This window comes from Tasmannia lanceolata, unplaced genomic scaffold (assembly GCF_043159265.1).
Source record: "Tasmannia lanceolata isolate RefF3 unplaced genomic scaffold, GAP_Taslan_0.1 ptg000018l, whole genome shotgun sequence".
In the NCBI taxonomy this organism is placed as follows: domain Eukaryota; kingdom Viridiplantae; phylum Streptophyta; class Magnoliopsida; order Canellales; family Winteraceae; genus Tasmannia; species Tasmannia lanceolata.
The window spans coordinates 48,688,139-48,696,179 of NW_027518695.1; positions in this window are offsets into that span (position 1 = coordinate 48,688,139).

Below are 8,041 nucleotides of genomic sequence, written 5' to 3' on the forward strand. Positions count from 1 at the left end.
ATGTAAATGGTCCTATCTGGCAGAACAACCTTATAATCTCCTGTCCACATGTTGTTCTAATGTGATCATGTTCAGTGCATGATCCAATCGCCGCACCCCACTCTTCTTACTTTGGGTCTACTACCCAGATGACCAATATAAGTCATCTCATGACACGTACATGTAGGCAAGGATGGTTCTAGCTGTATATAAGAAGAGATGTCCAATCTCAGCCCCAACCGTATTAAGGTCTGCAAAGAACCGGAATGTTATATCACCTTGCTCCCTTAGATCTATGAATCCCTTGAGCATGGCATTCCTACTTTACTACCTAATGACGAATATCTATCACTTGTTAAGCACATCACACATATTTATATATTTAATACCCATAATATGTCATGAAATGAAACTTTAATGATACTTTAATTGTAAAGAAATACAAAATGCACTTACTTTTAGGGCACTAACTCTAACACTCTCCTGATTGGCCATGTAAATCCTCAGTATTTGCCATAACATTTCCCTCCCTTTCTTTTTTGCTAGCTTTATCATCAGCCTCTAAGGTTGGAAAAGGAGATGTATGTGCCTGTCTCCCAAGTCTCTGCATTTGTATGGTGAGGGCATCAAGATTATCCTTCCGTTTATGGCGAGCCTCCAGTTCTCGACGGTGCTGGGCCAAGAACTTTTCCCATCGCTCCTCATGAGCTCTCTCCTCATCACGTCATCACCGATAATCTGCCAGAGCATAAATCCTCAACAAAGCAATCACAGTCCTGCTACCATGGGCGGAATGGAGGTTTGCCCACTTCACAATGATCTCTTTCTATGAGCATCCACATAGACTCTGCACTTAGTCTAACTGTCTCTCTAGCACACCATAATGTCTCACGATGGTTGAAGGCCATTGTATCTGTGATACACATCGAGTGCGTCGGCCCAAATTATGCACTCGGTCTCAACATCACCATAGCCATAGATGTGAGGAACAAATGGTGGCTCCATAGGTGGAAAAAGAAACAAACTTGTATTCAATCACTATGCTAACATATGATGTCCTTTTAACTCTTGATTCAACTGAAATGAATCCAGAAACTCTTGCCTCAGATTTTGAATCAACGAGAAGAAACAAGGTTAGTGTTTAACCTATCTCAAATGATGTAAATTGCAGTCTTCAATATTGCATTGTTGTCTTACAGAGTTAAATCTAAACCACTGCCCTGTGATGATATGCTGAAAGTTACTCGAAACTAATATGGAGTTCAAAAACTTGGTATCAAACTTCAGAGTGTTCATAATGATACCAAATTAATGAGAGCAGAAATACAAAGAAAATAGCAAGAATAAAAACTCAATATCCGGTTTCCACAAACCGTCACAGTAACAAAGAAGCAAATTGCTTTTCATGAAATTTCCAACAATAATCTCACTACATCAGGTTCATATTCTTTCTTTTATAAAGCTAAGCTATAGAGTCTCTTCAACAAAAGAATCCTAACTGCTAATTAACTCCTAAAGATATTCTAAAAGCTAAAAATTGATTGGTTGTGAAAGATAAAGATAAGATTTAAAAACAAAATCCCTAAAATAAAGAAGTTTCCTAATTCCAATCTTTAGCTAGAAGTTAGGCACAACCCCTTCGCAAGTTGTTGATGGATAAGGATGCTCCTGCATCAGTTCAGCTAGCTTTTAGTAGTAGATGTCAGAGTGTATGCCCTAAAAGCCAATGTTTGATGTATTGAGTCATATTTATTAATAATATCATCATTTCATGACATACATGGGTACTTATAATGGTGTGTGTGACGTGCTTATTAACACACGTTTGTCCTTAGGTAGCATCGTAGGAAGTGTCATGCACATGGATTCACAAATCCTATGGGGCGGGGAGATATGACATTCCATCTCTTTGCAAACCTAAAATGTTCCTGGTTGGGGTTGAGGCTGGACACCTCCTCCTGTACACAACCAGCATCCTCCATACACGAATTGGGGTGATTTATCTCAGTCACTGGGGTAGGGGACCCTAAGCAAGGCAGAATGGGTGTTGTGAATAGTTCACGCACTAAATAGGATCTTCTCTAGAATAGCTTGTGGACAGGAACATTGGATAAGGCTATTCTACTCAAACAGGACCGTTATATGTCCTTGATCTATGGGCCCGCTCTATGACTTTGGTCTATCTCAGAGTGGTTCCTAATTAGGGATTGCTTACAGATAGTGCTAGGTCATAGGGTGACCCTCGAGGTCAATAAGGACGCCTAATAAGGAATCCTCTGCCTCTTTAATTAGAGGAAAGTCATTTACAGTTTCAGTCTTAGCTTATGCCTGAAAATACCTGGCCAGGTGATTTGATAAATAGTTTGTCAAAATATTTTCAAATTATATATGATATATTTTCGAAAGGATTTACAAGTGCATTTGCGGGCCCGAGCTACTAGACTGGAAGGTATACCATTGGGTGAGCCCAGGGGGTACTGAGTGTCCACCCCCCGCAGGGCCCAACACATTAAATGAGGAATGGAGGTAGGACATACGTATATGATATGATTAGGGGTATTAGATGATCTGACAGTCATCTTCAGGGTAATGTCCTGGTGGGGGCCACTTACCTAAGAGCGATCGTGGTTGGACTACAGGGCATAGTCGCAGTGGAGCCCATCATGGGTTCCGCAGGATAGACCGTTGGATCCCTGCGTCGATCCCACTCATTACTTTCTTGTCCCATAAGGATCACTGGATGATCCGGGATCTAGATTTCATCATTTGCAAGGACAGATATGATCGCCTATATGAGATATAGGGAGGAGGAGCACAGAATCATATGGTGCATATGAACACATGTGTGTATAATTAATAAATGTGATTTATTAATTAATTTGTATAATGCTAAGATCTTATTGGCTGAGATATGTGATGGGAACATGGTGAGAGATTGGATATTGTTTCCAATAAAAAAAATTGAAAGAGTTCAGTTTTGAAAAATGTTTCTAGCAAAGGAGAATTGCCAAAACTGAAATAGTTTTATTTTTGGGAATTGACTTGCCTTTTTGCAATGACTTGCTAAGAATAAAATACAAATTCCACCAGTCTTAATTTGGAAATTGACGATTGCTTATTTTAAAAAGGTTGCAAGAAAAACTTTAGAAGAGAACAAGCATAGATGGAAAGTCCTTGTTTGCAAGATTTGCTCTCTAAATGAAAAAAAGTTTTTATTTGGAAGTAAAATCCCAGCAAAACTTTTGATTTAAGAAAGCCTCAAAGCTTGCAAGAAAGTTTCTAATATACATGTCTTGATTTTGGAAATCACATTGCAAAAGTTGTTGACATTTTGGAATATGTCTATTATAGATAACTTAGCAAGCAAGTCTTTAATATAATATATATATTGGGAGGAGATGTTGAACAAAAAGAGAAGTGCTTTTCTGCATTTTGGACGACCAACTCTCTCTCTCTCTCTCTCTCTCTCTCTCTCTCTCTCTCAATTCCAAGTGATATTCCCATCAATGGTCTCTCTATATGTCTTGAGATTTAGGAGATAGTGAGATTCTATCTTGTTCTCTTTCTCTGCCAACAGTTTCCAGCACTAATACTTGCTGAAATAAAATTCTACAAGTGTTGGGGAAGTGTTCTCCAGCCCTCCTTAAGTCCGAGCAAAAACCGCGAAGCCGCCACTTCAACTTCCGGAGTCCGCACCTTTGCGAAAGGCGAGCCGACCAAGCAAGGAGTGAATCAAGCAGAAGCTAGCAGTTGGGTAGTCAAAACTCACTCTAAGAATCTCTAAAGTTTGTATTTTACATTCCTCAACAATGATATCTAGTAACTAGGTCCGTGGGATTTTGGAAAATGGGCAGAATTTTTTATTTTTTCTAGTTCCGAGGCTTCCGCTACGCCTCTTCGCCCGGCTCCCGCGTTACAATAGATTGGTCTGAACTATGTCCACTCAAATAGCAGTTGCAGAAATTTCTAGAATTGCTGTAATACCCGGAAAAAATAACAGTTATTATGCATAAAAATTATCCACATGTTACTATTCCCCTTACTTTTTCCTATAAATAGAGTAGCCAAGAAGAGAAAATGAGAAATGGAAGAGGTAAATGTACGATAGTCTCTCTCATGTGACGTGTTTGTACCTCTGAGCCGTCGACTTACCCAAAAGCGGAAGCGGGCCAAGTCCAAAGCGGACAATACGATGGTGAAGCGGATCGTTACAGGAAACTTCTTCAGAAATAGAAACAATTGGAAACTATTGGGATTTAAATGGTTTGTTTTACTATCTGGTTAAATTGTTTCTATAAAAAATCCTATTAGTATTAGTTTTAAATTCACATTATGTTCTATGCAAAATACTACATATTTTTATAGAACTGTCTCTTATTATTGATTTCAGCTACTTGTCGAACCTTTTATACACCTGCTCTCCTAACTCACTTTTTCCCACCAGGATTTGAAAATTTGGATGCGGGTTGTCAATAAGGAACCTTAGTTATGAGAAGTGTGAAAGCCACATGAGGAAATATGGAAATGATGAAACTAGTCAATCTCCTCAGATGTAAAAAGGTTTTGAATATGTCATACTTGGGATTTTTGTAAATTCAGGATGTACTTTAACCTTCTGTTGTGTAATTACAGGAATAAATATATTTTGTTGCCCGTAGCGATCCGTGCAGTAAAAATCCGGGTCATTACAATTGCACTTTAAACCTTGTCATTTTACTAGCTCAACTCCACTATGAGATCTATTCAAGTTGTGATCAGCTGAGGATCACTTACAGCCCAACATTCCAATGGCTGATGAAAACAGCTCTGACTGCCAGAATGGGAACCAATCGAGAGATATGTTCATATATTCAAGCCAGGAGGGCCTACTGAGTCACATGTTTTGTATTCAAATTCTCATCACCATTCAAAGAATTTGCATTTCAAATGATAGCTGCTATGGAGACTTACCAAATGAGTAGAAAGCAATGAAAACTTTAAGCCACAACTTCCATGCAATTTTGCAGTAAATATCAAATGAGAATCTGGAAACTAGAGATAAAGAAGGCTGAAAACGGATAAGCCAAAATGGACATGCAGTTAAAAGAAATTGGCACACATGCAATGGTTGTTGGTGTTTTATGGTGTGCCCCACATTTGTGGGACCCACTTTAAAAGAAATTGGCACACATGCAATCGTAAAATTCCTAGTTTGACTAGGACTCAAATAATGGCGGTGTGGGCCCGCATTGCGCCGCATCGTGCCGCCCGACACTGTGGATACGAGTCAGTCCAACACTTTGTGTTAATATTTTAATAGTTAAAAAGAGACTTTTAACTTTTTAGAAAAGATTCCTTTTGTTTTTTAATTTCCCACTTAAAATTTGAAGTTTTCAAATTGATTCTTTCATTTGTACTTTTCCCACCAAAACTTTAAAACCCTTGTAGTGTGCTCTCTTTTCTACATGAAAAAGATAATCCAAGATGGGAAAGTAAGAAAGATTTCTACATCCATATAAGATGGATTGTTGAGCAAAGGCTTAGGCCTTTCAAGGGCATTCAATTTGTTTGCCTTGGGAATTTTTAAAAGAACAACAAGAACAAATAAAATTAAAAAAAAACACACACACACACACACAGGCGGGCGCGCGCCGAGCCGAGCCGTGTCGGGTCGGGGCGTGGGCGCGGGTGCGCTTGCGTGTAGGTTGGGTTGGGTTGGGGTTTTCCCTAAATGAGATTATCTTTTTAACACCAAGAGTTGTGTAGTTTTTGTTTTAACGTATTTTTCAAATGTGAAAGTTAAAACCCTTCTTAAAAATGTTTTAACAAACGACACTTTTTTATATAACGTTAAAGGGTTGTGTCTTTACGCTTTAAACGTACATTTACATTTTCTAAAGGATACGTTTACTGTTTCTAAAGGGTGTCTTTAACAAACACATTTCTTCTTATAAAAACCCATGTTTACCACCGTTTTTAAAATACGTAACTTTTTTTGTTTTGTACCACTCTTCTGTCTGTGATAAAACAGTGCTTTAATTTCTCTCTGTTGTTGACAGAACCGAGTTTCTCTCTATATTTCATACAGTTCTATTATTTTATTTCTTCTCTGTTTTATTCCATTTTTTGGGCATTCGGAGTGTTCACTACTTGGTTCAGATCTGTCTGATCGTGCACTTCAGATAGATAGCAACGGTGCGTTGGGCTGTTGTATCCTGGGGGTGATTGTGTTCGGATCTGTTGCACCAGAGGTTTTTTCCGCAGAGGCACAAAATCACCTTAAAGAGAGCGACCTAGTTCGTGCCTCATCTCGCCGCATCGAAGAGGTTTCATCTAATCATTTATTTTCTGTTTTTTCAGAAAATTCAGCAATCAGGTACGCCATATTATTTATATTTGGAGGAAAATTTGACAACAATTTTAAGGTGATTTTTCGTTTCTATTTTCCTCTTTGTAAAATATGGCATCCCATGATGAGCTTATGTCGGATTCTTCAAATCTGAACAAGCCTTTTCGATTCAGTGGTGCTAATTTTAAGAGATGGAAGAAGAAAATGTTTTTTTATTTATCCACTAAGAAAGTAGCCCATGTTTTAGATGACCCAAGGCCTTGGAGATCAGAACTTGAACCCGTCAGGTCTGTCATGAAAAAGAATTGGACAGACTCTGATTTCCTTTGCCAAAATTTCATTCTAAATTGCCTCTCTGATGAACTATATGATTTTTATAGTGACTGTAAGGATTCCATTACACTTTGGGAAGCCCTATAGAAGAAGTATGATACGGAAGAGGCAGGGTCTACGAAATATGCGGTTAGTAAGTATTTTAGATATTACATGGTGGATGAGAAGACGGTGATTTCTCAAACCCACGAGTTGCAAAAACTTGTTCACGACATCCTTGCAGAATGAATGACTATAAGTGAACAATTTCAAGTTGAAACCGTGATTGACAAATTACCCCCTTCTTGGAAAGAATTTAGAAATTCCCTTCTTCATAAAACTAAAGAATTATCTATGGAAGGTCTTCTTGTTCGTCTTCGGATCGAAGAAGAAAACCGTAACCAAGATAAGAAAGAAGGGAATAATGACAATGTAACTAATGTGAATGCCATTTTTGAAGTTAAGAACCAAAATCAGAAACAGCAAGTGAATCTGAAACCTAAAAAGAAGTTGAAGAAAAAGCAATAGAACCAAAACCGAGGTACCTTCAAGCGTCAGAACTAAAACACAACTTCTGAAAAAATGACTATTCCAAAGTTGTGTGTTATATTTGTGGTCTCAAGGGTCATATTGCACGGATGTGTCGTCGTAAGAAGAATGCGCCAGTCCCTCAAGCCAACGTGACAGAAGAGCCACTTGTGGCTATGATCACTGAAGTTAATATCGTTGGAGGATCTGAAGGATGGTGGGTCGACACTGGTGCGTCCCGTCATGTGTGTTTTGACAAGAAGTGGTTCAAGACATATGCTTCTGCAGATAATGAGAAGAAGGTGCTTCTAGGGGATTCGCATACTACAAAGGTAGTCGGTGTTGGGGACGTTGAGCTTTACTTCACTTCAGGGCGGAAAGTGATGCTGAAGTATGTTATTCATACTCCACACTAAGAACTTAGTTTATGGTTTTCTTATTAACAATGCTGGTTTTAAATAAACCATAGAGTCTGACCAGTATGTTGTAACCAAGTTTGGATCCTTTGTTGGTAAAGGATATGCATGTGATGGAATGTTCAAACTGAATGTTGAAATAATGAATGAAAGTGATTCTTCTGTTTACATGCTTTCTTGTGTTAATTCATGGCATGCTAGGTTGTGTCATATAAACAGAAAATATGTACATAACATGAGTGTACTAGGTATGATTCCTAAAGTAATATTAGAAGACTTTAAAAAATGTGAAGCATGTAGTAGGGCTAAAATTTCTAGAAAACCTTTCAAAAGTGTTGAAAGGAATTCAGAACTTTTAGACTTAGTCCATAGTGACATATGTGAATTAGATGGTATCTTGACCCGTAGTGGTAAAAGATACTTTATAACCTTTATAGATGATTTGTCTAAGTATACAATCATCTATTTAATTAGACAT